The sequence below is a fragment of the Ambystoma mexicanum genome, chromosome 2q (genome assembly GCF_040938575.1).
Source record: "Ambystoma mexicanum isolate Mex_15411 chromosome 2q, UKY_AmexF1_1, whole genome shotgun sequence".
In the NCBI taxonomy this organism is placed as follows: Eukaryota; Metazoa; Chordata; class Amphibia; order Caudata; family Ambystomatidae; genus Ambystoma; species Ambystoma mexicanum.
The window spans coordinates 700,341,871-700,364,428 of NC_090924.1; the positions used below are offsets into that span (position 1 = coordinate 700,341,871).

Below are 22,558 nucleotides of genomic sequence, written 5' to 3' on the forward strand. Positions count from 1 at the left end.
TGACCACTTGTGTTAGTGTGCATTCAGGCCATGATATCTTGCACCCCCACTGTCAAAATTGTTTGTACTGTTCTTGGAAGTGTAGGATTGCTGCACCTCTGGTACATGTGCATAGTATTCAACATTGTAATGTGCGTTATGGGCAGCGATTTACCAGGGCACCATTGTTTCAATGTAGTGGTGCACATAGGTCCGATAAAATGTCCTGTCTAAACATAATTGAATATGTGTGGGGGCCCACTTCAACATGATGGTTGGGGCTTCCCATTGATTAGTGCGGAAAGCAGTCAAAGGCACCTGTGGGGAGAAGGGTATACATTATAATGGAGATAAAGATATGGTTAATAGCTGCCAATTACCACAAGCCAGCTAGCCAGCAGGGAGCTCAAACACGAAATGCCCGCTGAATAGTTGTGAATGCTCCTTTATAAGATAGTGGCTGAAAGTAGGTGTTGAAAGTAGGTGATAATACTTGTGTTTTCCTCAATGGAAATGATGGTAAGACGGGCTCCAGCAGCAGCTTTTAAGGAGAGCACTGCAAATCTGACACTGCAGGACACAGAAAGTAAGCAATATATAATGGAATATATTGCTGTCTTATTACACTGCTGAGTGGCAATATGGGGCTGTTGCTGGGGGCCCCCCCTGAGGCTCGAGGCCCTTTTCATTTGAAAGATTTGAAAGGCCCTGCCGCTGTCCCGATTCTCTGCTAATATGCTGTCCTTATAGCTAACTGGCAAAGTATACAGCAAACATGGCTGGGATGACCCATAGCAGCGACCAATAGCAGCTAAGTACCAGGGCTACAGCCATAGAGTCCTGTTAAAATAAAATGATAACGTTCATAAGTGCAGAAAAGAAGCAAGCATGCGGCTGTGGTAAAAATGGGATCGGCATGTGGCTTAATTTTTTACCCGGGCGAGTTCACTGCTGTTCAAACGGTGAAAGCCATGTTGAGCAGATAAGCGTTAAGAAAGATGGCATATACACTGTACAGTTTTGTAGAAAGCCTGCGATGCACGCCCGTGAATACAGCAAAACGCCACTGCCATTTGGAGGTGAAAAACATGCAAGTATGCTTACGCAAACAATAAATCCCACTTGCAGGCAGCTGAATTTACAAGACATCTGCCCTGAAATGTCCTTGGCGTCGCTGCACAGCCATCACTTCTGCTTGTGTGGTGGAGAGCTGGAGGGGGGGGCTTGGGATGGGGATACTACTTACCAGCCAAGAAGATACACTGACACATGAAGGCCTGCTGTTGCTGCAACCAAAATCAAACTAGGAAGAACAAACCCACCAGCAGCTAAATAACCTGCCCGTGAATGGCACAGAGCCCCCTTTTTGTTGGGTTGGCCCCAGAAACCCAGAGCCGGTGATTTTCATCTGGATAGATTATGCTTGCCATTAGACACCAATCGGCCAAGCACAGCCACTAAATCTCCGCCCACTCCCCAGTCTCCTGCACAAACTGAAAAAGGAACAAATTGGTTAACACTTGCACAACCACACCAATGCCACTCATCCTGGCTCTAAACAATTCCCTCTGTACACTACTTTACACAGTCCAACATATAGTGAGACACCATCCCAGACAACCGCAAGCCTCACAGTCCGTTGATGCAACTCTACCCATCATCAACTCTACCCATCATACACCTCAATCATGTCAACCATGCATGACCCACCCTGAGGCGACTCTTCACCCTCCCAAACACCTGAACCCACACAATCCTATGCACTGCATACAACCGCCGATCTTCTAGCTCATATGCCAATGATCCTGCCACATTCCCTTAACGCACCTGCACCTCAGCCACACTCAAGGGGACCTCCATATCTTGTGGCCTCATACGCAGCCATGTCCACCAATTTGTTACCAAGACCCCACAATGACTGGGAACCCAAGCCAACTCCACCACTGTATCCCCCCACAATACACTCCTCCAACCACTGCCTTATAAGCAGGACTATATACCCCGCTGATCACCATTCCCATCCTTCATAGCCAACAACGCACTCATCAAGTCCACAAACACCACCACCCTAGCCAACTGCTTCTCCTTACTCCTAATCACTGCCATATTAACAGCCATTAACTTTGCTGTGCAAATGCACACAATATTCGACAACCTAGCCCTGCAAAACTCCTCTTCCTCCTGAAAGGAGGAGGCCATCCCTCTCTGGATCGGTCAGTGTACACTTGGATGCCAGACCCTCCCGCCCACTGCAACGCCAGTCTCCTAATCACCCCCAATCCTCACTCTTTTTGACCACTACCTATGCCAAGTCCAAACAGCTCTTAGGGTCAAGCAGCAGCCAGAATGGCAACTCCACCCTGTCCAATTTCTCCACCATACACACCTCATCCACCCCCAATCTTTTCACCAGCCTGTCAGCATGGGACCCATAAGTACCCCTGTCCTCTCCCGGCTCCCATTTGTATAGGCATGCAGCCAATTAACCACCAGGCACTTCTTCACGGGGTGCCATCTGAGAGACTTGCATTTCAACCAGTACTTAGCATCCAACTCACCCCTTCTCAAATCCAATGGCCAACCCTTGCACAGCCTCAGTAGACAACGTCACAATACTCAATGCACCCGCATGGACACTGTCCAACATACCAAGCCGAGTCCGACTATAACCACCCTGCAGTTGAACCCCAAACTCACACTCCTGACCATTCCTACATATAACATTCTCATACGCCTCTGTCCACCGCCCCATTCCTGACCCAACACCGCCCTCAACAAATTAAGCCGCCCTTTCCGCTTCGCCTCTGTCCTTTCCACTTGTAACTTCCAAGACAGCTGCTCATCCAAATAAAAACCAAGATACTGAAATTCCAACACCCGGGCCACCACATCCCATGTCAACTTAAGGTCCAAACTGACACTGGTACGTTACCTGTTAAACAACATACACACAATTTTGGAGGACAACCTAAACCTCCATTTCTGGCACCAGGCTTCCATAACTTCCAAAGTGTTCTGCAATCGCTCTTAAAACACACCATCAACCTTACCACTCAACCAACGCACTCCATCATCCACATAAAACCCAACCTTACAACCACTCCCAACCTCTCTATAAGGCCATCCACCGCCTCATTGAACAGGATAGGGCTGACAACAGTACCCTAGGTGTCCCATACTCCATCAGAAACTCACAGGACGTGTCCCGAACACACACTCCAAACACCCTAATTTTCCAGAAAAGCCTTAACCCAGAAATACAGCTTCCCTTTAACACCTTTCAACCGCGACACATAAAGCAACCCATCTCGCCACACCATATCGTACGCCTTTTCCATATAAACAAAAATTGCACCCACCGTGCCCAGGCAGGACACGGCATCCTCAACGTCTGTTGCCAAAGCAACCGGAGCATCCATAAATAACCTACATTTTCTAATGCCATGCTGAAACATACTCAGCCATTGCTCCGACTCCAAGAAGTGCAACAAGCCACCACACACCATTTGTTTCCACCACCTTACACAAAACTGACGTCATAGCAATGGGCCGATAGGACACACATGCCTGTCGGCTTCCCCGGTTTCAGTATCAGCAGGATGACAGCCCTCTTCGAACCACTGGGCAACGTAGTATTATCCCATAGCACGTTAAACAGCCGCAACACCACCAGCAAAGACAACTGGAAAATGCTGCAAATAAACATAACGCACCGCATCCTGACCTTAACTAGAATCCCTACAACCCCCCAAAGCGCCCTGCAACTCACTCATAGTAAAGGACATATCCATACAGGGTGTCCAACCTTACACCACATTCAACACACACTGATTAGTAAACTCAGACATAGCCCCCGTCTGGTCTCCAGGGAACAATTATTTGTGCTGTACACACCCGCATTTGGAACAATTATCCTTGCTGTGCACAGCCGCAAAATGCGCACCCAACCTCTGCTTTCCTACCATCATACACCATGTCACAACCCATAACAGTTATAATCGGAATCAGAGATCCACCTCTCGCCTGACCGGTCATATGCCGAACTCTCGCCCATACAAGGGTCACCAGAAAGAGTACCACAATATATATATTTATACGCCACAATGTCCGCCACCGCCTTAGAATGTATGGCCTTCCGCCGTTTCCTCTTCCTCTAAAGAACAGCCACTGTACAGTCCGATGACCACCACGGGACTGCAGGTTTCCTGAAGAGTTTACCCGAACTGGAACCAGTTCTTCCACCACCCTCCGAAAGATGCCCAAAAGTGCCAAATCCAACTCGTCCACAGCAGCCAGCAACTAACCGCTGGTCGCCATCAACCCTCTGCAAGCTTCACCCAATCCATATTACGGATGTCACATCCCTGCAGGGCAGTACTCGTCAACTTCACCACCCTAAAATTAACCTCCAGAGATATCGACCCATGGTCACGCCCCATCTGGCCTCAACTTCCACACACACTTGGAGACTAAAGAAGTCGAAACCCAGGTTAAATCAAGGCAAGACCTCATGCCTGTGTGAAAATGAGTCCTGGTATGCTCTGGTAAGTTCAGCAATACAAGCCCGCAGCCAGCCAACACCTCAGGTTTATCCCCATTCAAATACATCAAAGGACTGTTCCATAGTGTATTTCTACAGCTGAAGTCACCGCAGAAAATATACCTGCCACATGCCCCAAGGCTTGCTGCAATGCCCCAACATCAAGAGGCCTACACAATGTGATATATGCCATTGATAACTCGCTTGTAAACAAGTCTAGGCGCAACAATACAAGGTAGGGTAGTCAGAAGGAGGACAAAACAAGTGATCTTACTAGGCCTTGTGTCATTCCGATCGTGCAAGTAATGTTATGTTACTGGAATTTCTTACGCGAACAGCCACCCAGAGGTATCTTGGCGCTGGAGTCAGGCAAACATCCACAACAGCGAGCCAGTGGAAAAGGCACAGTTCTTACTAGAAGAGAAGTGTCTTAGTTGCTTTCCTAAAAGCCAAATGACTAGAAAGTTTCTTTAATCGGAGGGAGTAGCTCGTTCCATGGTCTGGCACCAGCTATACAGAAAGCCCAACCTCCAATCCTCGTGCGACATTAAGAGGGCACAGTAAGCAGATCAACAGAAGCAGTTGTCGCTTAGGACAGTAGCGTGTGAATTTGGCTCGTTGGAACTCAGCACCCTGATCACGTATGGCACAGTGGACTATACATAGCACCTTGAATCTAATGCGCTGGTTAACAGGTAGCCAGCGCAGAGATCATGAGACCAGGGATTTTTGTGCTCCGTAAGGGGTGCCAGTTGTCACCCGAGCCGCTAAGTTCTGTAGGGGTTGTAATCTCTGAATAAGACCTTTCGGCTGGGCAAGATACAGCGAGTTGCAATAGTCCAACCAAGATAGTATCAGTGCTGCTACCACTGGTGGATGAAGGGGAGCAGGAATCAAGGGGAGTACCTTCTTCAAAACCCTCAGCTGAAAGTGGCCCTTGATAGACAGCCGTGACTTGGTTGGCCATAGACAGAGAAGCCGAAAGAATTACACCCACATTTTTCACCTTACCCACCGGGGAGGGAAGGACACCAAGGGAGGTAGGCCAGGAGGAAGAGACCCAGAGTGAGGAATCAGGGGGACACTGTTAGGAAAGATTTCATAATTGTATGCAATTTTCCCTCCATGTGGCAACCCCCAAACTTTTTGCTGTTTTACACCCTGATCTAGACTTTGCCAGAGAAGCGCAGCCTTCCGCCGCACTCCTCTGGGCTTTCGCTCAATTCTTATGGAGAAACTGACATGCCCTTAAGACAGTCAGTACTGGGCGACTTCGTTTCCCTTAGTCCTTTCCTCATGTTGCAGCTTTTGTGCAACATGAAACAAGAGTGCACCATAACTTACATTACAGCGCTCTTGGGTCTCTAGTCATTCCAAAGGCCCTAGAAACTCTCACTGCACTTATGAACTGTGCAAGTGTGTCACGGACAGGACTGGTGGCAGCTATCATTTCTCTTGTGTTTTTAACCCTTTTTCGCCATGTTATCCACGCTTACCGCGTTTGGCAAAAGTAAGTGGCCCGGCTCCAAAATGGCCATGCCACGAGGTTCTTTGTCCTGTCCGCTGACCGTCTTGCACCCTCACCTTCCCCCAGGTCGAGCCGACCAGGGGCAGTCCTTATTTGGTCATGCACTTTCCTGCGAAACCCCAAAGCTTTCGCAGGCTTCTGCATGCCTTGTGTGTGTCTCCAGGATGTGGGCTGAGATGTCTGGACCCAATACACATCCTGGGTGCCAGAGAGTCTTGAGTGTCCTGAATGCCTGGGACCACCGTGGTCCGTGATAGGTCCACGTATGGTGTGAGTGTATCTCCCATTGGGTCCTCTCTGTTTTGGCGCAAAGGGAACTTTGGATAAGAGGAGGCTGAAAACACCACTACCATGTCGATCTCCTGAGTTCACATCGAACAAGGGATAAGGAGCCAAGTATCCTGCAACAAGAACCTTAGTCGAGGAACCGCTGGTGACCCGCTGAAGGTTTGACACCCTGAACTGGTGTCGTCCTGCGAGACCCCTCTGCATCTGATCGTCCTAGAAGGTCTGCAAAGGTGCTTCGACCCATTGGAATAGTGGGATCAACTATTCCCGGCACCTTCATCAAACCCTGCAAGCAAGCCTCTTCGGAAGTGTCCCTGGGCCAACCAGTGGGCTGACCAGCTTACGCAGGACGCTTTGCTCTGTCACTGCCGCCGTTTCGGGGAAGCCCTTGAAACTTGGTTTACTGCTTGCTCTGCGTCCACGGCACCCTCACACCGAATTTCGCACACTTGGCATTCCCAGGTCTGAAGTGAGATTAGTGCACCCGGACCAGAGTAAACACGGTTGCCGTGTTGCCCTGCTGTGATAACAACCTGTGCACGTCCGCTACATTTGGGACACCCTGGACCCTGCAACCTGCTACGCAGAATCTACACGGTGTCAAGACGTCCTGATCATCGCAGCTGAATCTGCCAGCAACGTGAACTGAACTGGAGAAGTCTGGGTCTGCCTGCGTCAGGGACCGGTGAGTACTCCATACCCCAACTGGTGGCCCCTAGCGCAGGAGTCTGTTTCTTTTCTACTGCTGTTGCGAAATAGCGAACATCCTACACTCTCACCCTGCCTCTGCCCACAAGTGGAGGCCTTCCTGAACTACCGGATATCCTTGAAGAGGCCCTCGTTTGTCCACTGGGACCAGCGTGTGCAGGTATTTTTGAGCATAAGGCTCCTCTATTCGTAGGGCTCGGACTTCCTCCTAGTTAGGTGTATTTCAGATGTCGAACTAGGTCTAATGATTACTTGCACTGCCTGTTTTCCTCCCCATCTAGGTGGTCTAAATATTACATGCTCCTAACTCCTTAGATTCCCTCGGTCTTGTATATATATTGTATTGATTGTGATGTGTTGGTTTACTTTAGTATTATTGTGATTCTTTGCTATGGTCGATGTTACAAAGGCCTTGTAATAAATGTGTCTATATTTTTAATATAACATCTGTCTGGAGTAATTTGTAAGTGTCCTTGCTTTGTGTGCTCATTGAGGTCTTTCCGTCACCCTCACCCCTCTTGAGACTTAGTCTTGACCGCCGCCATCGCTACCCTGATTGGTCTGGCTTGTCCAGAGGTTACCCTGTTCCAAGAAACTAGGCTGGCCTTCTGAACCTCTGCCCCTCCAGGTCCGAGTTCAGAAATCAATCTTAACAGACACCCCACCACCAAAACCTTTGTCTTGTCTCTGTTCAATTTGAGCCAATTGAGGTTCATACATTCCTCCATGGCAGCCAGGCATCCTCTCAGGCATGACTACACCACAGCCTGATCAAGATCTAAATGGATCAGGATCCAAGTGTCATCAGCATAGGATTAACACCCGACACCGTAGGAGCGGATGAGACACACAAGTGCCCAAATGTAGATGTTAAATAGAATCTGAGACAAAGACGAACCTTGAGGGACTCCACAGCCAAGATGGCTGGGAGCAGATAGAAAAGGTGGAATGGAGAGAGTCTGGGTACGGTCCGCCAGGAACGAGGTGAACCATTCTAGTACCTGGCCAGATATACCTATCTGGGCCAGCCGTGACAATGGGATGGGGTGGTCAACCGTGTCGAATGCGAATGCTGCTGACAGATATAACAGAATTAGAGCGCCAACCCCACCTGAGTCCACCAGCCTGGCCAGATCGTCCTCGACGGAGACCAGAACACTCTCCGTGCCTCTGCCAGGCCTAAAGCCAGAATGAGCAGGGTCAAGGAGGTGAGAGGATTCAAGAAATGACGAAAGAAGAGAGGGCGCGGCCTGCGGGCGTTTAATGAACACGTAGCCCTGTAGAGGTCCCGCTCCCCTCTGGGGTTGGGATTTTGACAATGTTATAAAAGGTTAATAAACATTTTCTGGGGCGAATTGGGGGGGGGATGTTGGAAAGGGGAAGGGAAGGTTGGGATTGTTACTTGTTTCTGGTTTGGTATTATAAAATGCTAATAAAGTGTGTTTAAAAAATGACGAAAGGGGTGATATCAAAGATTCAAGTAGTTTAGTAAGAAAGGGAAGAAGAGAAAAGAATGAAAATTAGCTAAGACGGTAGTGTCGTGATGGCTTCTTTAGAAGGGGGGACAACTCTAGCAGCTCTTATTTCAGGTAGGACTAGCCCAGATTGACATGAATTGTTCACTGCTGCAGTGAGCATCGACAAAAGATCGGGAGCAATCTTTTTCATGATGTCCACCGGAATAGCATCCTAAAAAGACTGTTTCCTCCGAGAACACGGGGAAGGAAGATCACTCTCTAGGGCCAACTGTAGATGTAGGATGGGAAGGACAGTCTATATTACTCGGGGAGGTGGCCGCAGCATTCGCAATATTTTGACAAATGTCTCCAATTTTAGTTATAAATAATTGGGATAGGTTATCACATAATTTTTGCGTGGGTCTAAGCCTTGCAGTAAGTGCGTCTAATGAGGAGAGTGATTTAACAACAGAAAACAGAGCTTTAGGCTGACAGAGCAGTTCCGATTTTCTGAGAGAGATACAGTATTTTTGTTGCTTTAATATCTGCAAGTGCGATGGGTGGGGGTGCAGTGGCAAAACACGGTAAGTGCTGCCAGGGTGGTGGCTCAAGTAAGTGCAGGGAGGCAGGCCTGGAGACAGTGCAGGGGGCTGCTGGTCGTGCAGGAGCCTGGTGCCCGTACGGTTCAGTGGGTGACCAGGGAACCAGTTAGATCAGCAGATAGGAGCATCAAAAGGGGAGAGCGAGAGGGAAAGGGAAAGAGGAAGGTCTTGACTTGCTTCCAGAACCTTGTGGTCCTGCTCAAGTTTGAGAGGCAGGAAGGCTGTTCCAGAGGGTGGCCCCAGCCGAGGACAGATCTACCCCCAGTCTCTGCCTGGAGAAGCATCTGCCCCTCAGAGAGTTGGAGACTGATGAATTGAGGGTTCGAGAAGGAAGATGCTTAGGAAGAGAGAGTTGGATGTAGTGTGGTCCCCAGCCCCGGAAAGCCTTGTGGACGATGCAGAGGATCTTTAACTTGATCCTTCCAGCCACCAAGAGACAGTAGAGAGATTTCAGGGCTGGAGAGATACGATCCCTGAGCTTGAGGCCAAGGACAAGTGTCGCAGTCCCGTTCTGAATTAGTTGCAAAGAGTAGAGTAGGCAGATTTAGAAAGAGGCTGTTGCAGTAGTCCAGCCTAGAGAAAACCAGGGCCCTGGAGACAGTGAGCTTCTGGGGGAAAGTAAGAAAAGGAAGACTAACTCTGAGGAGGTGCAGCCCACATCCAAGTGCAATTCAAGGTAGTGTGACTTCTTAGAGAGATGAGAGGAGAGAAGGAGAGGGTGGAGTCGACAATGACCCCAAGGTCCTTTGCCTCACAGGAAGGTGAGGTTAGAGGGCCGAGCGGCCAGAGTGAGAAGGATCTCGTTCTTACTGGCATTAAGGCAGAGATTGTTGGAGGCACACCAGTCCTGAATCGGGGACCGTCAGGTATGAGCGAGAGTGCAGGGGAGGCTGAGGGCAGCAGAGTGTCATCCACATAACACTGAAAGTTAGAACAGAAGGTAGAGATGAGGTAGGCCAGAGGTGCCAAGTAATGGTTGAAGAGCCAGGGCGAGCGGTTAGAACCCTGCATGTAAGAGAAAGGTGGTAGAGAGAAAAGGACCCAAGTTGAACCAGGAAGGGTCGATCAGAGAGAAAGGAGGTCAGCCAGGCTAGGGCCCGACCCGTGATGCCCCGGTTGTCGCAGAGATGATTGATCAGGATGGCGTGGTTGACCGTATCGAAAGCAGAGGATAGATCAACGAGAATGAGGGCAGAAGGAAGGTTAGCGTCGAGATTAGAGAGCAAGTCTTCACAAGTGTTCAGGAGAGCCGTTTCTGTGCTTCTGGCTGTTCTAAAGCCAGACTGGTGGTCGTGGAGAAACCAACAGATTCAGTATGGAGTATAAGCTGGGAGATGGCCAATTTTTCCAGGAGTTTGCCTAGGAAAGGAGGGATAAAGATTGGGCGGTAGTTTGCCAGAGAGAAAGGATGGGCAGAGGGCTTCTTGAGGAGGGTGTGCACAAGGGAGTGCTTTAAGGAGAAGGGAAGGCCCCAGTGGCAAAAGAGCGATTGCAGAAATCGGCCAAGGCTGGAGCGAGGGCGTCAATGTGGTCCATGATGGTTCTGAAGGAGCAGGGGAGCACCTGCTTTGACGAGACATTTATATATCAGACTTGTCTAGAAACACTGTCGGGATTGAACGTGGGGAAGGAGGAGAAAGGAGGAGGAGAGGCAGCCAGAGAGGGGCAAAGAGTGGTAGAGGGAGAGGAAGAGGAGAGAGTAGAGAGATGTCCTGAGTTTTAGTGGTGAAGTGAGAAGCCACTGCTGTGCGAAGGGCCTGGGAGGGAACAGGAGAGGTGGAGACTGCAGCAGGATTGGCCAGCTCCTTTCAGATCTGGAAAGGTTTGGCTGCATTGTTAAAGGCCGCAGAGACACGGGCTTGAATGTAAAGCGCTCTTCTTGGACAGGACAGAGTCTATATTGCCTTTGGAGCAGGCCAGTTTGTCAGAGAATGAGCCTGAAGCCCTCCACTTCCTCTCAGCAACCCTACACCAGTGTTTAAGGCTGGAGAGGTCGGAATCATACCAAAAGTTGCACTTCGATGTGGGCTTCCGATGGATCCTCATGACAGGGGCAAGGACATAGATTGTGTTTGAGTTTGAGAGGGCGTCCTGTCGTCCTTAGTGGCCACAACATAACTGGCGACAAGGTTATCTTAATACCCACAGACCCACCATGCAAGGCGCCACACCGCCCCCTGCGTTTCTCCCCTCACCTGGGACCCCGGCAATTCTGTGGATGCAGTGGGAGCCCCTCTTCTCCACGTACCTGGAGGCCATAAGCGGCACAGGATATGCCCCCGCCAGGAAGAAGGCGATGTTGCTGAACGCAATGGGGGTTGAAGGACAGCGCATTTTCCCCAGTTTGACAGCCATAACAGTGGATGAAGACAACGTCTACAAAGAGGCAATCCGTTGCATTATAAAGCGGTTCACCAATAAGGAGAACGTGGTTCTACACAGGCTGAGGTTCTACACCCGTAAACAAGAAGGGAGTGAACCCGTGGACGATTACATCACCAGGATGAGGGAGCTGGCATCCTTATGCGTCTTCGGCAAAAACGCAGAACAGGTCATCTGCGACATGCTGGTCGTTCACACCAACTCCAGGAAAGTACAGGACAAATTCATACAAGTAAAGGAAGTGACCCTCGACAAGGCCATCCAAATCGCCAGGGAGGAAGAAGAAACCTCCAGCAGGCGCAAAGAGGCGGGAAGTCATCTACCTGTACCCGAGTTTACGGCGCTGCAATGGAGAGGGCGCAGAGACAAGCAATCCAGTGACAGCCCCAGAGAAAAAGGCCCCAGGCAAAGGGATGTGCTGAAACGCTACAGATGTGCCAGCACCAAACACATTGCGAATGATCATGACTGCCCCGCCAGGAATAAGGAGTGCTCCAAGTGTGCACGCATCGGTCACTTGGCCCCTGCATACACGTGGCGGGAAAAAACCGTCTCCCGCGTTGATGGGGACTGCGCTTCAAGCGACGATGACGAGCTACAGGACAGACCCACGGTCATCATGGTCAATGCCCTCCACGCCAGGAGAGAAAAGCCCCACTGCACCATTAAAGTGGATGGTATGGAAACACGTGTCATGGCAGACTCAGGATCAGACCTCACAATCCTTCCTATAGACACGAACAAGGAGATGATGGGACAAGCAAAAGTGGAGATCAGACCGACCAGGCAAAAACCGACGGTCTTCAGGAGGTGCAACCGTCGACCTACTAGGTTACATTAGAGCCCAAATTGAATTCAAAGGGAGGTCTACCACGACCAAAGTGTACTTCTCACCCAAAGGTCCAGCCGTGCTCGGATGGGACGATCAACACAGACTCAGCATTAAACTAGATCCCAGCACTCCGGAACAGGTACTCATGGTCTCCTCAGGAGCAGTGCAAAATTTCAAGGAGATGTTCCCAAGCCTATTTTCTGAGAAACCGGGGAAAGTGAGAGACTTTGTCCAGAAGATTTGTTTGAAACCCAATGCGGTGCCTGTGAAACACAAAGTTAGACCGGTGCCTGCCATGAGAGACCTGCGTTAGATGCGCATCTCCGGAAGATGGTCGAAGAAGGGACCATTGAGACAGTGGAATCCTCAGAAAAGCCGAGTCTGGTGGTTCTAGTCAAGAAGAAATCCAGCAACGACCTCAATATGCATCGACCTGAGAAGTCTGAATCTAGAGGTTGTTACAGATAGCTTTCCGCTACCCAGTATCAGGGAAATTGTCCCAATGATGAAAGAGGCGGCAATCTTCTCGAAGCTGGACATGCGTGACGCCCATCACCAGATTCCATTATACAAGTCTTCACGCCCTCTTACGGCGTTCATCACTCCCTTCGGCACCTTTCAATACACCCGCATGCCGTTTGGGCTGTACTCGGCAGCGTCCGCATTCCAGAGAATGATGAATTCCCTACTCAAAGGACTCACAAACGTCTCATTCTTTCAGGACGACATCCTTGTGTATGCCAAGGACAACGAGACCCATGACAAAGCACTCAGGGCAGTCCTGAGCAAGCTTCAAGAGGCAGGCGTTCATCTTCGCCACGAGAAATGTGTCTTCCGAGTGAGCAAGGTAGAATACCTTGGGTACTGCATCTCAAGCGAAGGGGTGAGCCCCAAGAAGAACCTAATGGAGGCCATAGCAGACGCCCCAGCCCCGATGTCCAGAGAAGAACTCCGCTTGTTCCTGGGCCTAGCGGAGTACTATGCAAAATGTGTCCCAAGGTTCTCCGAAACCACGTCCCACATGAGGAAACTTCTGAAGAAAGGAGCAACCTACTCCTGGGGGCCAGAGCAAGACGGAGCCTTCACTGAAATCAAAAGTAGGATTCTGCACGCACCATGCCTAAAACCCTTCAACCCTGAATGGGACACCTGCATCACTACGGATGCCAGCGCGTACGGACTGGGAGCCACCCTGACCCAGAAGAAGGGCGACACTGAAAATATCGTGGCATTTGCATCAAAAGCACTATCGTCAGCGGAGAAGAATTACTCCACCGTAGAGAAAGAAAAGTGGCTTGTGCCTGGGCCGTCGACTACTTCAGATCTTACGTTTGGGGCACGAAATTTAGACTGGTCACCGACCACAAACCCATCATTCACATGTTGGGCCCAGGCGGCACCAAGACTGCCACCCCGAGACTGACCAGGATGGCCGCAAAACTTCAAGAGTACACATACGAGATAGCCCACATTGCCAGCTGGAAAAACGCACAAGCGGAATGCATGTCTAGGCTCCTGAACCATAACGCCCCTGGGACCACATTCTTAGAAGACGAATGTGTCGTACCCTCCATAGGTGACTTGAGGAACGGCGAGTACATGGGACCGAGTGAGCGCCACTGCAGGATGATGCACTACGGCGCTTAGCAGCCTGGGTCCGCGAAGGGTGGCCTGATGAAAGAGCGATTCCCGAAGGCCTACGTCCTTACTGGAAGGTGAACGACGAAATCACTGCCATGAACCATCTCATTCGGAGAGGCGACCAAGTGATCCCGCCCAGCGGAATTCGCAAAGTAATACTGTGCAGAGCGCACTCAGGCCATCTGGGGTGCAAAATGACCAGGCGCAGGATATGCGACGCCTACTGGTGGCCAGGCATGGATCAGGACATACGACAAATGGTTGAAAGGTGCCATGAGTGCACAAACAGCGACAAGCGCCTGTCTGTGAGACAAGCCACCATGCTGCCCTCCGAAATCCCCAAAGGGGTGTGGCGCAAACTAGGGTTGGACTTCATCGGGCCGCTGGACAGCATGCCCCCAGAACATAAATACGGGATAGTCACGGTTGACTATTTCTCAAAATGGGTCGAAGTTGACTTCACTTCGGACATCACCACAAACACAGTAATTGAAGCACTCACCGCCATATTCCAGCGCGAAGGCTTCCCAGAGGAAATTGTGACGGACAACGGTGTCCAGTTGGTCTCTCAGGAAATGGAGAAATTCCTCAAACTCAACAATATTCAACAGCGAAGAGCAAGTCTACCACCCACAGGTCAATGGCCTGGTCGAGCGGGCGAACTGCTTCATCAAAGGGGCACTGCAACTAGCGCATGCCTCGGGCCTAAACCCGTACAAGACAGGTCAAGGAGGCCGTCGCAGCCCACTGCATCACTCCCAACGCTGTCACTGGCGTGTCACCATTCCATCTGCTAAGGGGGAGAAGGGCAGCATCCACACTGGTACCACCGTGGCTCCATTAAGTGAGGGCTGACTTAGATGTGTACATGGAAGATGTAGTCTTTCGCATGCAGCGGAGCAAAGAAGCCATGAAGGCTCAAGACACGCAGCGGGCTGCTCGCCACACAGCAGTTAACAGAGGCGACCTGGTCAAGATACAGCTTCTCCACAAGGACACTGTGACAGGCTCCAGATACAGCAGTCCCATAGAAGTCGTTGCCAAAGGGCCAAACCACATCTGCACTAGCGACGGAAGGAAATGGAATCTAGAAAGGGTGGCCATGTACTGCAGGAAAGAATCCATTGAACAGCCACACTGGGAAACCGGAGGAAAGCAAGACCTACAAGAGCCATCCGAAAACCCTCGCCAGTCAGAAAGAGATGCCTCAGAGTCACCCTACGGCAGCGAGTTCCCAAGCAGCAACTCCCCAACCCCACTCGGAGTTACAGCGAAGGGCAAAACAAGGAGAACCTGAATCACCTGCACCTCCCCAAGAGTACTCCCATAACCCTGCCCCGCTTCTAGACCAAGGCAGACCACAGAGAGAGAAAAGGAAACCCAGCAAGTTTTCAGACTTTGTCATGGAATGACCATCCATCTTTTTCCCAGCAAAGGAGGTATGTGGAGATGTCACGTGATCGCGGGAGCGCGGTCTCGCGAGATCTCAGCATAACAAGCTCTCCCGGACCCGCGCTCCGCGAGAGGACATTGGCACCAGTGAAGGCTGGCAGAGCGCCAGACAAGTCGATCTGGAGAGCGCTGCTCCTGATGAGGAGCCAAGGTAACTGAGGCCCTACAAGCCTGTGCAACCCAACTTCCAGGGCATAAATCCAATGCCACAGGAGGCCTCGTGGGGGCCCTGGAAGTTTACAGGGTGCAGTCCAAGTGCACACCCTGCCTCCAGTGAAGTAACTGGAAGGCCCAGCCTGAGACCGAGTACCTGCCCCTGCCCCGCACATGGACAATTGCAGTCACCTGTTTTGTTAAGCAATAAAGCCAGTTAGAATCACCCCAGGCGTCCTGTCGTCCCTAGAGGCCACAACACGGGGATACAAGACTCTTCCTGCAAAGCTTTCCACTCCATTTCCTCCGCCTTGCCCTCCCTGTTTGCTCTTCTCCAATGAGAGGAGAGTGCCTGGAACACACCGCGCAAGAGGCCAGCGACAAAGAGATAGGACTACAGGTTTTTTTTTTTAATCGGAGTCCCGTTTGTCAGGCACCCCACCACCAACCACTGCAGTACCAAGTTTACCCTCGCTGCTCTGAGCATCACCCTTCCCAGGCCTAACGTCTTCAGTCACACCCACCCGCGGCGCTGCCCACAGCAGCCTTCTCCAATACATTCCCCTTCACACCCATGGTGGCGGGCAAAGACATCTAACACTCATGCACCGAAAAACACCTTGGCAACCCTGCAGCTGCGACCCCCAACCTCCAACCTCATGCACGTCCGACCGTTCCTCCGAAAACACACATACAAACCCTGCAAGATCCCTACTGTGGCTCCTACGCCACAAACACCTTTCAATCCATCCGCGAGTAGTCTGGCATCGTTTTCCAGGTCGGCCCCAGGAGATTCTGCCACAGTTGCCTGGCAACGAACGAGGAGCGACCCCAGCACCGTCGTCCACGTATATCGACTGTTCCTAAAGCTCCAGACTCACAGAGTGCTTGGACACCATGCGTAACTTCCCTCCGCGCCGTTCCGCTAATACGAAATGCCCGTTCGGAGACCCGCCGACGGCCTCAACTAACCGAAACAAGGACCATTCAGAGGGCCGTGTCACTGTTCATCATTGAAACACGTAAGCACGCAGAAGTCCTACGTGCAAACGTCCAAATGTCAGAAATCATTAAAGGCATTTCAGAAAGTCGGCAAACTTTTAGACAACACACAATGATATCGGCTCTCATGGGGACTTTAAATGTTTGTTTCAATTGATAATGAAAGCAACATAAGACCTCCCTTTACCAAATGCTCCTTTTCAGTTTCCAGCCAGCATCAGGTGAGTGCATATGATCCAGCTCTTGTAATGAATTTTTTATGCAATGTTTTTAGCGTCCGTTAACTCAGTTCATTCTCACACCTTTGTTATATTGATAAGATGGGGGCCCTTTTGCAACCTCTGGAAATTCACGTTGAAGTAAGAGGTTGCAGCTGAAGCTTTAATTCGTTGTATTGCACTCTTTACATGTTGAAATTAAAAAATGTAAGTACGTGACTTTCTAAACATCTGTTTTTGACAGCTCGTTGTTGTTGGTAGACAGTAGCTGCCCCGAAGCTCATTTGCGGTACAGTTCAGGCTCTGGAATGCTCTCAGACGCAGTAACTGCTGTGCAGCTCCTACACAGACCGTGCTCTGCCGAGTGACTACATATATATCTATAATAATATCTGCGCCGGCTAATGATGCAGACGTGCTACTGTCTTCAGTTCCAGTGTCTACGCTGAAAGTTATGATTCACAGATCTGGTACTTTCTCTGGGTCAATGGCCCTTCTGTGGATATCTGCAGGCGTGTCTGTTCTAGATCTAATGGCTGCAGACACAGAAAAAACACCCGATCAATATAAGCAGACACTACCGTCTCTGGCGCTACACATCCTCTGGCTGGAGCGAATGAGTGTAGACCCAATACCTGCTGGAGCCATTGATTTCCGATACAGTACGTACCTGCTTATACCTGCCCTGGGGCAAATATTTACAGACGCAGTACCGGACCTGGAACTAATGACGTTTGATTCAGTACCTGCTAATCCGTTAAATATGACAGAATACCTGCCCTGGAGTTTGGGCTTATAACTACAGACACAACACTTGCTCTGCGACAATGATGGCATGCACAGTATGTACTCTGGGGCTAACTGTTTAGGTTACAGTATCTGCTCTGGTGGCACTGGAGCTAATGGTATTTAACACAATACCTGCTCATGAGCAATACTGGGGTTAATGAATGCAGACGAAGTAAAGACCACATGCACCCTCTATTTCCCCTGTGCCCTTTCCCATTCCTAATTCCCCTCTGACACCTCGAACCACACTCTCTGAAATGAACATACAGTGTATAGAAGTGATCAGTGGAGGGAAACCATCGTGCCACGATTTTCAAACGTGTTTGGTGCAACTGATGGGATGCTCATTCACTTCAGTTGCATCAAAAAGGTGGTGAACCGTACACAAAGGACATTTAAATGCGTGCATCATAGTTGTGCACATTGAGGTGCTCTTATGCCACCAAATGCACAACTGCGCAAAGCCAAAGCAGAGGGTGGAAAGGGAGCTCTGGGCATTTTCAAGTAAATCCCAATTTTCAAAAGAGGTGCACTTTTCAAAGCATAGGGGGGGGGGGAAACATTTCCCTGTGCCTATTTGGAACAGGTGCAGGGTGTTAGGCAGAATCCTATGCAGTGCCCTTAGGGACCACTACAAGTGGTAATACAAGTTCACCTTTGGTGCAAGCCTGCGCTACACAGAAAGAGTGGTAGCAGTGACTGAGCAGCCAGACTTCTCTCAAGAGCAAATGAGCATTAGTAGAGATTACACAAAGGACCACAATTACTGTGTCTCAAGCAAACACTGACTCAAGGTTTCTGGTTAAAAAATATAAGTACATTTATTTTTAAACCATCTGGTCACAAGACTTCACTTCTAGTAAAATAAAACCACACTTCAAATACACCACACACAACCAATTCCCTTGGTGCAGAACAATTCAAGGTAAGGACCTTAGGTTTTGACAGACCGGTGTTATGAAACAAAGACGTTACCGGGAGTACATATGCAATCACTTTTTGACAGTAATGACAGTTCGGTCTTACTAAAGATAAGCATACCTGCGGGAAGAAATGTAACCGTAGTCAAAAACACTTAGCACATGAATTAACACAAGAGAGTTGGGGATAAAAATCATAGGCAATACTTTTGTCAAGGCAGAGAGAATCAGAGAGCACCTTATAACATGAAGATGAAAGTCAATAGGCCTGCACCAGTGTCAAGTGGAACAGGGTTCCTGTTGCCGAGGATCACACGGTTAGAACAGTTCACGATTCAAGATTGCCAGGAGTACTTAGATATTGTCAGAAGAGGAGGCAAAAGTTATAAGAGGGAAGGAAGAAAAGGACAAGCCTTTGGTGAGGAAGAAGGGTTCACCCAAATTCCTCCAAGCCGGACACAGTACCTTATTCGTTGAAGAATGCTGGTGCCATGGCAGTTGTTCTGGTAGTTTCCTGCAGACTCATGGTTCCTGGAACTTCAGCCGTGGAGACAAGGAGGAGGACATCTGGAGTGATCTGCACTACCCAGGGATGAGGCCAGCAGCAGCGACGGTGAATAAAAGGTGCGCTCCTTTAAAACAGGAGAGGCTCTTCAGATGGCTATCTGGACCACTCCAGCAGTGTGCAGCTATGTCGACCACGAAGAGGATCCTCTGGCTATTGAAGATGAGCTGGTTGACCCCACCAGGCTCAAGGGAAGACTCCGGACAGGGTCTTCTCTGGTCGTTGAAGGGTAGATAGCTCAGGACTGCAGCAGGGCTTCACCGGGACTCGGGGGTGCAGCAGACGTCTTCTTCTCCGCTTGCAGTTCCAGTGGCGACTCTGACTTCGAGCCCAAGAGTCCTGCCTTTTATGCGAAAATCCCCCATTCACACAGCCTGGCTGTCAATCACTCAGCAGGGGGGGTTGTCCGGCCCGGACAACCACCTCAGCCAATCAATACAAAGTGCAACTTGGGTCTCCAAGGAGACCCTGTGCAGGGGGTGACTACACCCTCCCTATACCCTCCCTCACATTCAGCGCACCTAGACACCCAGGCTCCAAAGGAGGGCTTCTTCGTAGAAGCCAGCCAAAAGACGGTGAACAAAGAAGGCAAACTTGGTTTGTCACGCAAAGTAAAACACAAGAAGGACTTTAACTAAAAGAAATGGCGATGAAACCCGACCGGAGCCGAAATAAAAAGTATTTGGGCAAGCGGGTTTATGTTCGAGGCTAATACAATAGCCTGGAACAGTGCCACGATTATATAGTATAATCGTGGTAGAAAAGTTAGGGTAGAGACCACTGCCACCAGCCAAGTCCAAATGTTAAAAGAGGAAAACAGAGCTCAGAGATGCACAGACAAAAAGGGGTAGGAATTAACCCTTTCCAGTACTCCATGTAAGATGTGGTGTACTGGGTTTGTAGTTTTAAAGGGATTATATACAGTTAATGGCAACTTTACATGTTTCTGGGGGACAGTAGCCAGCCCCAGAAAAATGGAGTCAGTGGAAAGTCTAAAAGGCAACCCTGTGTCACTGCACTGAAGGTGCTGTGTAACACACACACACACAAAGTGGGGCTCATGGAGTGGTGTGCTCCAGAGCCCAAGATCACACAAACAGTATAAATACTCATGGCAAAACACATGTAAGAGTGGGAAACGGGCTCACACTCTTACCAGGTGGAAAAAAGAAACACCTGAAATCCAGCAATGCTGCTGAGGGACTCACTAGGTGAGGGAAATTAGCCATAACTGAGAATTCTCCCTAACACAGGGGGGTATAAAATGTATGGGACTGTCACTTCTGATCCTCTCATGCAATGGGTGAGTGAATGCTGTGCATGAATAAGCCAGTGAATGTTGAATCAAAGAATGTTTGTTTGTGCTGGGCCAGAGAGTTAATTTTGGCTGGTGAAGCAGCACAGTAACGGTGCACTTTTTAAAATTGTATCCATCATACATGCCAGTACAAAATGCTGTTGTTTTTTTTTGTTAGAAAAGATGAGATGTGCTTTTATGTGGCTGCACTGGCTTTTTGGGGCACCCAGTCTACCCATTCTTTGCGGTGGCGTGTCTTTTTTATTTTTTTTGTTTTACTAGGATTCTATGACCAAGCAAGCATGATAAGTGTTGTTATGTGTGTAGACTGGCATTTAGGGCAGCCATTCGAGCCATTTCTTACTGTGGCATGGTTTTTTCACTGGGCATCAAGGATAAAGCAAATATGATGAGCGTTATTACTCATCTTGAGTTGCCTGCATTGTGCAGCCAATTTGGACATATTGTCTTGTTGTGACAAGACATTTTTAAAGGCGAAGTTTGTGGCAGAGCCACGATGGGCCTGTTTTCTTATAGTATCGTTACTGGCATTATGTGCAATGCAAACGTGACTACTATGTGAATATATGTAAATGCCGGCATATATTGGTGCAGTCAGCATGGAAATTTATTGATTGTGAGCGTGCTGGGTTCCTGCATTTGACTGGGATGGCAAAGGATTCTCACCCAGGGGGTGCATGCTATGTTTAGACTTCTGGCTTCTACTTTGGCCCAACATTGTCTAAAGCCTTACCCTTGCCACATTGGGGATTGATAGGGTGCTGGGTGCCTGCTTTTGACGGGGAAAGTAAATGATTCTCACATAGGGTGTGCATTCTATGTTTAGATCTCTGGCTCCACCTTTGCCCAACATAGTCTCAAGCTTTACTTGGGATTGTGGCAAGGGTCACATTGGGAATCATTCAGCTCAAGTGCAAAGCAAGAGCTGAATGACAGTTGGCATTATTCCGCAAATCATCCTACAAACTCTGATGCTCTGAAGTAATCAATAAGTCATCCCCAAATCATCAAGAACAAACATGTTTCTTGGCAATGCTTTTGAAGTAATTAGCAGGTCATCCCAGAATCATCCCCAAATCATCAGGGACAAACATGCAATCTCTTGAAGTGATCAGCAAGTCCTCCTAAAATCTTCAGGAACAAAGAGTTTTCTAAAATAGGGATGTTAGCATAATCATGAAGCAATCCTAAGCTCACCCCCCAAATCCTCACCCTCTATTCTGAGACATTTGCTGATAACGGCGCAATGACCTCTGATGATGTGGGAATGACTTCTAGTGCAGTTCGATGATCGTCAGATGACTCCAGGATGGTCTCTAAAGTCATCCTTTTAGACCAGTATAGAGATGACTAGTGTAGGGGCATTTTAATAGCTGTAGTGAAGCGTGTTCAGAAATGGTGTTGATTGCTATGTCAGTAACAATTTGTGACATCTGGACCAATTTATTAATGGGACATAGTCCTATTCTATGTGGCGCAGTGCTAAAGGTGGAACAGGGGCTTTTCTAAATCTGTCTGTCAACCCCAAGGGCAACTGTTTACAGTTGGAGGCTCTGCTATACATGCACATTAAAATAATATGTGTCAGATATGTCAAAGATACATTCAGTGCATGTCCATTTGTCAGGCAGACCTAAATGACATGCAAAGGGCAGATAAATGGTGTTAGCTATATGTGCATACGGTATGACATATGCAAAGGACAACAATACAACTGGTCTGGTGCTTCACAATGGGCATTTTCTTTCTTCTAAGACCCGTGAAAGTCAGTATTCAATGCACTAAGTAATTGCCACATCATATTAAAAGCTGTACAAATGGGTTCAGTTTAGTGATTGTTGAGATGAATGTATAGTTTTCAGTGTTTTGGCCAGAATCTATCTAAGGGACGAGAGCTTCCCATATTGTCCAGAAGAAATTTCATGGGGACCATTAGTAGTGTGCTGGTGGTGGCATTATGCAGTGTTTGAAATGGAAGTCAAGGTATTCTCATATCCAGATTTTAAATGGGACGGGGCACAGCCTGTTAGTGTCCTAAAATAGGTCTCACGTCAGAGCCCAGCCAAGGCTCTTGTTCTCTATTTGTCTCACTTTCTGTGTGTTTCGTTCTTTGTGTCTCATTCTCCATTTGTCTCCCCCACGCACTCGCAGTTCGGTCATGTTTTCTTGGATACTGCTTAACTC

General features: G+C 49.1%; 1 protein-coding gene across 4 annotated transcripts in view; it reads left to right on the forward strand.

The window, feature by feature from the left end:
* Window positions 1–22,558, forward strand: part of GALNT11 (polypeptide N-acetylgalactosaminyltransferase 11) — a 982,259-nt gene that overhangs the window by 10,751 nt on the left and 948,950 nt on the right. For 2 of the 4 annotated variants that reach the window (XM_069647912.1, XM_069647914.1), the window contains exon 1: window positions 16,681–16,785. The exons of the other annotated variants lie outside the window; for them this stretch is intronic. The gene's annotated coding sequence lies outside the window, so the exon portion shown is untranslated. Of the gene's footprint in view, window positions 1–16,680; window positions 16,786–22,558 lie in introns of those variants that run through there. 4 annotated transcript variants of the gene reach the window in all.